This window comes from Acomys minous (genome assembly GCF_964271855.1).
Source record: "Acomys minous genome assembly, chromosome: 17".
Taxonomy (NCBI): Eukaryota; Metazoa; Chordata; class Mammalia; order Rodentia; family Muridae; genus Acomys; species Acomys minous.
The window spans coordinates 8196190-8208857 of NC_140500.1; the positions used below are offsets into that span (position 1 = coordinate 8196190).

The window sequence follows — 12668 nt, forward strand, 5'->3', positions numbered from 1 at the left end:
CTTTGGGCTACTATTGGGCATTTCCAATACTGTTCCAGGGGAGCCTACTTCCCTTCCAAGAAGTTTGTTATTTGGTTACAAGAATAACTCTTTTTGATGATTTCTCATACATATTTTAAAATATATTATCTATACTTATGAAAGGATTATTGATTACATTTCTCCCACTTAGATCATATCAACTCCAACCAAATAATTAGTACAGTGTAGTCTAATGGGGGACGTCCACGTTCCCTCATAAGTCAAGAAGGTATACTCACCTCTGACAACTGTGTTTTTGTTTGTTTTGTTTTTTTTTTACTTTGGAAGTCTCTGAGATGCTTCATCACAGATTCAAGACAGATTGAAAAACGTCTTTAAGAGAATTTTCTATCTAGATTGATTAGAAATTTCTTTCATTCAAGAGTACTTAATAAAATTAGAGAGCTTATTATTCTTTGAGCAATAGTTACCAATCTTAAACAAAGGAAACAGCTTTCCTAAGGCTTAGGGTGTTGCCACTTCAATGGCTTTTTGAGAACATTTGCTTTTCTTTTATAACCATAGATAGTTTGCTTTTAAGAATGCAATGGAATCCCCTGTAGGAACATTATCTACAAAGCCAAAATATTTGGCCCCTACTACATAGAACACTAACAGGAAGCCTGGCTCATGGGCTGCTCCCTAGGGAAGAAGCCGAGTTAATGCTTTGATGAAGGGGAAGGAATGAATAAACATTCAGGGGAGGTGACAGGTAAGTAAGCCTTTCATCTGAAACGTGGGAGAAGAAATTATGCAAGAGGAGACTGGCAAGACAGACAAACATGATGTCTAAAATGTGGGCAATTTAAGATTACTTACTAATACCTCTGTCAGAAACATCGTGAGTCCTAAATAGTTACATATCTTAGTTAGACTGTAAGGTTCTGTAAGTGGACTTACAAAGCAAGTGGAAAAGAATCGGTTTTCTGGGGCTGTTTAAATGACAACTGGAAAAGCCATTTTGCTGATGAGCTTGAGGATCTGACTTCAATCCCTGGGACCCACATTGTGTAAGAAAAGAACTGATTCCTACAAATTGTCTTTGGACTTTGCATAGAAACATTATGAATGAATGAATGAATGAATGAATGAATGAATGAATGAATGAATGAAGATCCTTGTCTTTAAAGAGATGGGAATGTTTAGTGATAGTTGGGCTGTGTGTCCTGCTCCCCTTTCCATGAGGCAGTGGCAGCATTCATTCTCCTGAATTCAAGCCCAGTAAGCATGACTTTGAGAAGTTTACTCTAAGTGCTTATGTGTCTCCTGCAGTTTGAAAGACACTGGTAACAGGTGTCAGACTTGTGCTTAAGGAATCCAGACAAAAGCTTGGGGCTGGGGACTAGTTGGTAGAGTGTTTGACTAGCATGAAGGAAGTCCTGGATTTGCTCTAACAAAATATAAAATTAGGTGTAGGGGTGTACACCTGCCATTTAAACACTCAATAGGAGGAGGCAGGATGGTCATAAGGTCAAGGCCAAGGCTAAATAGATGGATCAGCACTTAAGAGCACTGGCTTTTCTTTTTTCTTTTTTCTTTTTTTTCTTTTTTCTTTTCTTTCTTTTTTTTTTTTTTTTTTTTTTTGGTGGTGCACACTTTTTTAAAAATTAATTTATTCATATTACATCTCAGTTGTTAGCCCATCCCTTGTATCCTCCCATTCCTCCCTTCCTCCCACTTCCCCCCTACTCCCCTCCCCTATGTCTGTGTCTGAGGGGGACTTCCTCCCCCTGTATATGCTCATAGGGTATCTAGTCTCTCCTTGGTGACCTATTATCCTTCCTCTGAGTGCCACCAGGCATCTCCATCCAAGGAGCACTGGCTTTTCTAAAGGCACTTTTCCAGAGGATCAAGGTTTGGGTCCCAGCACTACATGGTAGCTTACAATGATCTATAACTCCAGTTCCAGGGGAATCAGTGCTCTCTTCTGGCCACTATGGACATTACATGCACACAGCACATATATATGCTGGAAAAACTCACATATACATACATATATGTGTGTACATATGTATATGTATACATAGGTATATGTATGTGTATATATATGTGTGCATATATATACATGTATGTGTAGGTTGTATACTCCTTGACAAAGAAGGTTTCTTTTTTTTAAAAAAGATTTATTTATTATGTATACAAATCTCGTTATAGATGGTTGTGAGCCAACATGTGGTTGCTCGGAATTGAACTCATGACCTTTGGAAGAGCAGTCAGTGGTCTTAACCTCTGAGACATCTCTCCAGCCCTCAAAGAAGGTTTCTTTATGTGATTAAATAGTTATATAAAACTCTTAAACAGTATTTGACATAATTCTATGGAATACTCAGAGGAAATTTTCCATCTCTGTGTGGGTGTACTTTTAAAATGCCCTAAAAATATCTCACCTCTGTGTGCTCTTGGTCTATAGTCTGTAAATCTTGGTGCTAAATGAAGTTACTTCGTATGCTCACTTAGTATTTGAATTCAACACCCACAATAGTTTCAGAAGTATTGACTTTCATGAATATGGCTTTGACTCTGTTATAATGACTTATTTCTACATTTCCATAAGAAAGTAATATAAATACAGGTAAAGAAAGAATAAGACGTTGTTAGACTATTTTCCATTTTCTAATAAGGACAGTGAGTGTTCACTGCATTCATTCTGACCTCTCCGCATCTGGGGAGGAAGCTCAGCTGGCAATGTGCTCACCTTGCAAACAGAAGGACTGTGGGTCAGGTGGAGTGTCACTGTGTCTCAGGCCCCTGCGATGCTCAGATCTGCTGGAGATCTACAGGGTGGTAGGGAAAGCTGTGCAACTATGCTTCTTTCAGTCGTATTGATGTATGGAAGTTTCTCAAAGGCAGTGAACATAATATTTTATTCCATTAGTCATTCACTGAGTGATATTTATCTAAACCTTGAAAATACATGAATTTAGTTATAGAAAAACCAATTCTCAGTGTTCAGAAGTAATTTTATCAGAGTCAAAGGGTGTTACTACTTGGGCAAAGAATAAGTTTGATCCATCTCACTTCTGTTGTTGTTGTTGTTGTTTTCCTCCTTTGTTCCTCCACACACACACCCCTCTGGGTTGCTTTTTGACAGTCTTACTATGTAGTTGGGATGGTCTGTAACTTACCTATGTTGTTTTAAAAGAAAATCTCAATCATTCTATTTTACAAATAAAAATTCAGGAGCCAAATGCTGGGTGAAAACCTGCTAGCTCAGAAAGGGAGAGAAAGAACCCAGCTGACCTTCCTACTCAGCTCATGTCCCGATGGAAAAGGCCTGAAAGGCTCACTAGCTCAGATGACAGGCCAGGAGAAAAAGGCCAAAAACCCAGGGCCAAAGTCTTGCTAGCTCAAAACTCAGAAAGCCCCAAAAGCCAAAGGCCAAGGAGTTGAAAAACTCAAGAGTTAAAATCTCCTTCTATTTCTTAAATACTCTGTAACTCATAGTCTCTCCTATTCTTTAACCCCTGTCAGCTGATTTTTGCTCCACCTCTTGACCTAGGGTTAACTTTATTAAATCCTGTGTACCAAAAGCTCGTGGATTAAATGTGTGTGTGTTAGGGCTCAATCACACCAAACAAAAGACAGGTTTTTACGTTTCACAATCTCATGGATCACAATGGGATCAAATATCCTGCAACACATCCATACAGCTGGAAAGCAAGTGTTAATGAGAAATTGTTTACATTGGGTTGGACTGTGGACATGTCTTTGGGATATTATTTCAGGCTTGTCAATGTTGGAAACCCAGTTCACTGTGGGTATGACCATTCCTAGGCAGGGATTTCTGAACTGAATTAGTGAAAAAGATACCTGCATAGCCAGCCAGATCAGCTAGATTAACCCTGGTGATAAATGGTATGACAGATTTCACAGCCAGGTCACCCTCATATCCTAAAGTACATTTTAAATTAAAAAAAAAAAAAAGTCCTCAGTGTAATGCTCCCTTACAGAGAAGCATGAGAAATTTGAGCCACCCACAATTGGTGTTTTGGAGTTGGTTTACTTAAAATTGTGCCACGTAGACAAACACTGTCATCCAGAGGAAAGGAAAACAGTAACTGCATCCTGCTGGGTCCAACAGGATTTCAAATAAAAGAAATTTTAATAAATTTCATCTACTTGTTATGTTGTCTAATCAAAACCCTTTTAGTCGTTTTGGAGATAAAAGCAAAAACATATGTGCATCCACAAATTTATGATTATGGCCTGCTTGGTTATAAATGTAACACATCACCTGATTATTGTAACCAGTAGTAATGAGTCATAATTAAGGGACTTTTGCAAAAACTTGGAGAAACGAAGCCTTTGGCCATAGCCAGTTAGCACCATCATTCTTTCTTTGGTTGTAGGACTCAAAACACTTCCGGTGATACAGCTAATGTGTTGAGAACTCAAAGATTAGATGCACTCAGAAAGGTTGCAGTTTATATTTTAACTTGTGTCTATTTCCTTATATGATACAGCTTGCAGGGTGGCTAGAGAGATGACTTCGGTGATTAAGAGCACTTACTGTTCTCCCAGAGGATCCCAGATCAGCTTCCAACCCTATGTTGGGAAGTTCACAACTACTTGTAACCCCAGATCCAGCAGATTTGACACCTTTGGGCTCTGTGAGCTCACACCCCTCATTCAGATACGCACATATACACATAATGAAAAATTAAAAATCAGTTCTTCTTGTTTTGTTTGGCTTTGTTTTTCAGACAGAGTTTCTCTGTGTATCCCTGGCTGTCCTTGAATTCATTTTGTAGGCCAGATTGGCCTGGAATTCATAAAGATCCTGCAGACATAGCCTCCAGAGTGCTGAGATTGAAGGCATGTACCACTGTGCCTGGACCTACGCTGCTCATTAATTTCATAAGTTGGAAGATTAGTTGAGCAGGGTCTTGCCCTGAAGTAACAACTCCCTTTATTCAACTTAATGTCAGGCTTTTCTTTACTCTGTTTTTCTTCTTGAACACAGGAGTTAACCTCAAACCACTGCCTGGTGCCCCTTTTCTCCTCAAATTGTACATTTTGTATTTTCCCTTGCTCAGCTTGTTCTGTTTCATTATAGATTTTCATAAAGGAACACTACCTGTCCTAGAGGCATTTCAAGCATGGCTGCTGTGTCCCATGTGTGTCGGTTGGTGGTGGAAAGGAAAGAAGTTATGTCTAAGCTCAGTGTTCTGACCTATGAACCTCTGATTGATTAGTAGCCTAACATTCCCTTAAAACAGCGAGCCTGGGATGTCCTCCAGTCCAGTGGCAGGGGTCCTGGACAGGGTGCTAGCATGAGATGACCACCAGTCTGAAGCCAGGCAGTCCTGGATGGGCTCCCAGAATAGGTGTGAAGGTGGAGACTAAAAGACCACCATCTGGGACTCAGGGCCTTGGGAGGGAGGGAGCCTGAGCCAGAGGAGCATTGTAAGGGGCCACTCGAGCTGGCCTGGAGGGAATGCAGGATGGCCACCAGACTAGTGCTGTTGGGTCTGGATAGTGATCTAGGCTGAGATGACCACCAGTACAGCACTGCACAGGCCTGGCTGGGCAGGCCATGTCTGAGATGACCCCTGCCAGGCAGCATAATGCATGAGTGGGAGCGAGCTTATAGCCTCACTCATAAGACTACTCCTGAGATAAGCCCAGACGCTCTGTACCCCAACTAAAAGGAGCAAGCAAGTGGTAGAGAAATGGAAGATAAACAGAAACAGAATGAGTGCACAGGTAAGAGAGGCAGAACTGGAGACACTAGGGGAGTGAGGAACAACCTGATGTGAGTGGCTGGTGATGCCACCTGGGACCATGGTAGCGCCCTGGCCTGTGCTATCACCAGGGGCCATGTCTGGATCCATGGCCCTGCAGCAGCAGAGGTCTGTCACCACCAAAGACCAGATGGATATCTGCAAGGGGCCACCCTTAGTGGTTCTTGGCCTAAAACATAGGCAACTCCACCTTGCCTGTTGGCTCCATTTTCTATACCTGTTTGGCCCGTAGCAAGCTAAGGGTCAGCCCGAGGCCACACCACCCAGTCCAGGTCGAGGGAAGCCACTTGTTTACCTTATCTCTGCAGCTGCATTCCTCAGAACCTATCTCCCTATCCTTGAAGTTTTTACTACTGAGATATACAGCAGAACATCTCCATTAGCTCCTAGGAATCCACTTGCTTGTCATCTCTACAGCTCCATTCTCTCAAAGTTTACTCCCTTATCGAAGTTTTTACTACCAGGCTAGAGAGCAGAATAGCTGCCATTGAGTTTCCATAGCAACCCTGCCCTTGCCTCTCTGAGACCCTATAAAGCCCCTGTGAAATTTTTCAATAAAGGGAGTTTGATCAGAATCCAGACTTGCCCTCATTTATTTCTTCGTGGCTCCCTGTCCTGTCTCTTTTCCAGTCCTGCATCCCCTTCCCAGGTTCCATTTGAAGACCCCTCAGGCCGGGGCAGACATCCCTGGCCTTGGATGCCAAATGTTGATATCTGAAAGCTGTATACCCCTCACCTGGGCATCTTGGGAGATCATTCCCTGAAGGCAGGAGAACTGGAGAGCTGACCTGGCCTCTAGCCAGCTGTGGTACTCCAGATAATGGGTGTTTAAGAGATAAAGGAGGATGTAAGAGTCTTTGTTTCTACTAAATGGAAGGACAGTGCCATGGGATTTTTGTTTGTTTGTTTGTTTGTTTGTTTGTTTTGGTTTTGCCTCCCCCTCCATTTATTTATTTATTTAATCACTTTTCATCCTGTTCCCAGACCACTCCCTCCCCTCCTCCCAGTCCTGCCCACATACCCCTCCTTTCATTTTCCCCCTCTTCTTCCTCTCATAGAAGGAGAGGCCCCCAGTTGGTACCAATCCACCCGGGTACCTCAAGTCACTGCAGGACAAAACACACTCTCCAACTGGGAAGTGACAAGGCAGCCCAACTAGGGGAAACTGACCCAGTGGTAGGCAGCAGATTCAGAGACAGCTCCTATGCCTATCATTAGGGGACCCACATGATGCCCAAGCTGAACATTTGCTCCATATGTATAGAGGGTCTAGGTTCGGTCCATGCAAGTTCTTTTGTTAGTGGTTCAGTTTCTGTGAGCACCTGTTGCCTTAGGTTAGATATTCTGTAAGTCTTCTTATGGTGCCCTTGACCTCTCCAACTCCCTCTATCCTTTGCCTACTCTTCTACAACACACCCTGATCTCAGCACATTCCTTGGCCTTGGGTCTCTGCATTTGTCTCCATCATCTGTCAGATGGAGCCTCTCAGAAGACAGTTATGCTAGGCTCGTGTCTGTCTGCTAGCATAGCAGAATATCATTAGTAGTGACAGCGATCTGCTCTCTCCCGTGGGTGGATTTCAAGATGGGCCAGTCACTGGTTTGAAATTCTCTTAATTTCTGTTCCATATTTACCCATTTACCCCTACACTTCTTGAAGACAAGACATATTTTGGGCCAAAGGTTTTATGTGTGGGTTGGTGTCCCCCTCCTTCTGCTGAGAGTCCCACCTGATTACAGGAGGTGCTAACTTTATGCTACTTAACACCCACTGCTTGGAGTCTCAGCTAGGGTCACCATCATAGACTCCCAAGAGACCCCTTCTCCCAGAGATCCCCCTCAAAGATTTCTGTTCTCTCTCCCAGTTCTCATGTGCTCTCCTCCTTTCTCTTCCCACCTGATCCCTACTCCTGTTATTCTCTCCAGCCCATCTCCTGCCTAGTTCTCTCTATCTATAGATGTCTATTGTATTTCCTGTTCTGAGTGAGATTCAAGCATCTTCTATTAGTCTCTCCTTGGCCTCTTTGGGTCTATGGATTGTAGTATGATTATCCTGTACTTTGTGGCTAATATCTGCTTATAAGTGAGTACATACCATGTGTGTCTTTCTGGGTCTAGGTTACCTCACTCAGGATGATCTTTTGTAGTTTCATATGTTTGCCTTCACATTTCATGATTTCCTTGTTTTTAATAGCTGAGTAGTATTCTATAGTGTAAATGTACCACATTTTCTTTATCCATTCTTTGGTAGAGGAACATATAGGTTGTTTCCAGTTTCTGGCTATTACAAATAAGGCTGCAATGAACATAGTTGGCCAAATGTCCTTGTGATAAGGTGGAACATTTCTGGGTATACACCCAGGAGTGGTATAGCTGGGTAGATCTATTTCCAATTTTCTGAAAAGGTGTAAGATGGAATCTCAGAGTCATTTACATTTGCATTTCCCTGATGATCAAAGACATTGAACATTTCTTTATGTGTTTCTTGGCCACGTGAGCTTCCTTTGCTGAGAATTTTCTGTTTAGTTGTGTAACTCATTTTTAATTGGGTTATTTTGTTTATTTGTGTTTAATTTCCTGCATTCTTTGTATATTTTGGATATTATCCATCTGTCAGAGGTGGGCTTGGTAAATATTTTTTCTTAATATGTAGGTGTAATTTTGATAGGTCTGCCTTTGTATGTCACTCAGTATTTTTCCCTCCAGCTTTTAACATTCTTTCTTTGCTCTATAGATTTAGTGTTTTGATTACCATGTGATGGGAAGATTTTCTTTTCTGGCCAATCTAATTTGTATTCTCCAAGCTTCTTGTATATCAAATGGCATTTCTTTCCTCAGGTTAGGGAAATTTTCTTATATTATTTTGTTGAAAGTGTTTTCTGGTCCTTGGAGCTAGGACTCTTTACCTTCAATTCCTATTATTCTTAACTCAAGTCTTTTCATGATATTTCAGATATCCTTGATGTTTTATGTCAAGAATTTTATAGAATTAATATTTTCTTTGACTGATGAATCAATTTATTCTATTGTGTCTTCTATGCTTGAGATTCTTTCTTCCATCTCTTTCAATCTGTTGGTGAACTTACATTGGTTGTTCCTGTTTTATTTTCCCTAGGTTTTTCATTTCTCTGATTCCCTTAGTTTGTGTTTTCATTATTTCTTCTACTTTAATTTTCAAATCTTGAACAGTTTTACTCATTTCCTTCACCTATTTAGTTTATTTTCCCATATTTCCTTAAGAGATTTATCCATTTCTTCTGTAAAGGCCTCTACCTATTTGATTGTATTTTCCTGTATTTCTTTAAGAGATTTATTAATGTCCTCTTTAAAGGTCTCTAAGATTGGATGTGAGGTCACTCTCTTGTACTTCATTTATGTTACGATACCAAGGGATTGCTGTGGTAGGATCCTTGTCTTCTGCTGGTCTTGGCTCTTGTCTGTGTTCTTATGCTGTCTGCTGGCCATCTTGTTGTCCCCAGATGTTCCTATTCAATGCTGGAGGGTCTGGTGGCTTGGTGACTTCTGGTGGAGCTCTTGAGTGAAGCTGGAGTGTCCAGCTTAGTGAACACATGCTCAACCAATAGAGGTTGGGGATAAATCTCAGATCAAGGAAACTGAATGTGTCCCTGGACTACTGGTATAAGAGGGAGCTAGGACTAGGGATGGACAATCCTAGATAAAGCTGGGGTATTTGGCTTCATGGACATGGGGGAGAGTCCAACAGTGGTGATTGGGACAGAGAAAGTGATTAAACCATTAGGGTCAATCCCTTTTGACCTATCAGGCCTTTGTAAAGTTTAATGTTCCAAAAGAGTTGGTGCACTGAGGTCACTGGTTAAATTTTTACTTTAAACTTTGTGCCTCTGAGGTCACGTAAGGCAGGGCAATGTGGGTTCTGGTTTTGGGGTGGCTTCTGAAGGAACAATGAATTCAGATTCTAGACTTCAAACATGTGGAAATTATGCATTGAAATGAGACTGTTTCATCAGCTTATTGAATGTCTTATACTCAAACACGAGGAAAGACGCCAAAAATCATAAGAATAGTCAACAGTATGCACAATCATGTTATGCTTTCATGATATGAAATGCACATATCATTACCAACTTGACTGTATTTACACTCACCATATACACATGTTTTTATGGGGCATATCCTGAAAGTTTGACTAAGGTAGGGAGGATATGGGTGGCTCCATCCTTTGGGCTATAGATCCCCAGGCTAAGTAAAGAGGAGAAAGTGAGCTGAGCAACAGCATTCATCTCCTTCTGCTTCCTCACAGTGGATGCCATGCCACCAGCCACCTGTCAGTCCTCTAATTGCCCCCACCATTGCCATGATGGATGGACTACACCCTCAAGGTGTGAGTCAAATAATTTCTTCCTCATATTGCTTCTGTCAGATATTTTATTTCAGAAGTGGAATAAGTAACCAATGCAATAATCAAGGGAGTAGATTGTAAACGACTGTGATTAAAAATCTGGAGGTTCACACTGACTTAAATTAATCAATATTGGAACATAAGGAGAGCCTTATCCTAGCACAAATAATTGAATTTTGATGTGGCAGCAGATGAAAAAACTAGTGAGATAATAATATTAAAGAGACTGTGTGATCTATTTAACGCCACACAACCATCCATGAAACAAATGGGCAAACTAAGAGAATTAGAAGATACATACGCGCCAAAGTTCACCTTACCACTACTGGGACAAATGGACATCAGGAGTCTTAGCATTTTCAGGAGGCACCATATCATTCCAGGAGTATTTACATACAAGCTATGCGATTAGAACCTTTTCTCAAAAGGATTTTAGGCAGATTTGAATTAACAGGTATTTTGAGAAGCTCACATTCATAGAAAATTTTAATTAAAATTTACATCTGTATGCAAGTGTCTGTCACATGTGTGTTGATGCCAAAGAAAGCTAGAAAAGGGTGCTGGTTTCCCTGAAGCTGGAGTCAGAGGTGGTCCCGATGTGTGCTCTTAGAAAAGCAGCAAATGCTCTTAGCCAATGAGTCATCCCTCCAATCCATGACGTTCTCTTTCAATGATCTTCCTCTTCCCAAGACAAGGCTGAGACATTGCTTCTTATTCAGAGACTATGGATAATCACCTAAATACAATGCTGAGAGTGGACTGGGTCTTGACAACATTACAAACCCTTTAAGGGACCTGTGAGGCAGCTCAGTGGGTAAAAGTCACTTGCTGACAAGTGTGAGGACCTGAATCATATGCCCAGAATCTTCATGATGGAAGGAGAAACATGATTCCTGCAACTTGTCCTCAGACTTACACATGCATGCCATAACATATATGCAGCATACACATACATGTATGTGCACACTACAAATAAATCGTAATAAATTCTTCATCCAAACACCTATAAGAGAGATTAATAGAATAATGAACATAATTTTAATATAAATAGGAGAGAATGTATTTGGTGCTGAATGAATGTTAAATCTCAGATTTTAGTCATCAGTGTTTTGATATATCAAAATTAAAAGAATACAGGATAACACTGGTGTCTAAAATAGCCCTATGATAGAGCTCTTTATAAAAATTCTGTGTTGAAAAAAAAGCCGTCTGTGGCAGAGTGGTGTAGTGGATAGGTAGAGAGGGCAGACAGCAGCTAGAGAGTGAAAATATGTACCAGCCGGAAGCAATGGGAATTTTAGTTTGTATGTTTGGTTGGTTAGTTGGTTGGCTCTTGGGTTCATTGGTTGGTTTTTTTTTTTTCAGACAGGGTTTCTTTGTGTAGTCTTGGCTGTCCTGGACTCACTGCGTAGACCCGGCTGGCCTTGAACTCACAGAGATGTACTTGCCTCTGCCTCCAGAGGTCTGGGATTAAATGCATGTGCCACCATGCCTGGAAGGAATTTTAGTTTTTAATGTGTGTGGTGGGGTGCTATAGCAGGCCTCTGTGTGCATGGACTACTGTAGTGAAAAGAGAGAGTGATTAAATCATTAGGGTCAATCCCTTTTGTAAAGTTTAAGATTCCGAAAGAGTTGGGTGCACTGAGGTCACTGGTTAAATTTTTATTTAAACTTTGTGCCTCTGAGGTCATGTAAGGCAGGGCAATGTGTGTTCTGGTTTTGGGGTGGCTTCAAAAGGAACAACGAATTCAGATTCTAGACTTCAAACATGTGGCAATTATGCATTGAAATGAGAAGGTTGCAGCAGCTGATTGAATGTCTTGTAATCAAACATGAGGAAAGACTCCAAAAATCACAGAAATAGTCAACAGTATGCACAATCATGTTATGCTTTCATGATATGAAATGCACATATCACATGGAAACAGATGGACTGGATTCTACCAAACACCTATTTCTTATGTTAACAGCAGAGAAAATGATCACCAGGGGCATCTGAGTAGAAATACCCCAAAGGTGGGAATACATTAAGGAATCTCAAAACTATGGTAGTTAAAAAGTGGAGGAGAGTCAACACATCTGACCCCCACAGTGGAACTCTGGAGGCTGGCTACCCTTTGGTAATGGTGTTCTAGCAAAAGAAACACCATTTTCCAGAGGAAAGGCAGCTCTGATGAAGTGCTTTTCATTACCGCACATGAACCTATGATGCAGGAAGCTCTGAGATAGGAAACTGTGGCAGGGCAAGGAGGGAGGATGCGTACTCTTGCTTAGTGGGTAGAACACTTACTATGAAAGAATCCAGATCTAAGTTCAAATCCCCATAAACCAAGTAGAGCTGACTGTGTCTGTAATCTTAGTACTCCCACTGAGAGGTGGGAGGCAGAGACAGGAGAATCCTGAGAGTTTCTCAGGCAGCTATCCTGGATATAGAGCAACAAAGAGACCCTGTATCCATCAAGTGAAAGGTGAGGGCCAATACCTGAGGTTCTCCACTGACCTCTACATGTGCACCTGTGTAAA

At 41.3% G+C, this 12668-nt stretch overlaps 1 protein-coding gene across 1 annotated transcript in view; it reads left to right on the forward strand.

The window, feature by feature from the left end:
- The first annotated feature begins 1012 nt into the window (after window positions 1-1012).
- LOC311588532 (solute carrier organic anion transporter family member 1A5-like) overlaps window positions 1013-12668 on the forward strand; it is a 73095-nt gene continuing 61439 nt past the window's right edge. Inside the window, exon 1 of the mRNA XM_084766271.1 lies at window positions 1013-1031. The gene's annotated coding sequence lies outside the window, so the exon portion shown is untranslated. The remainder of the gene's footprint in view (window positions 1032-12668) is intronic.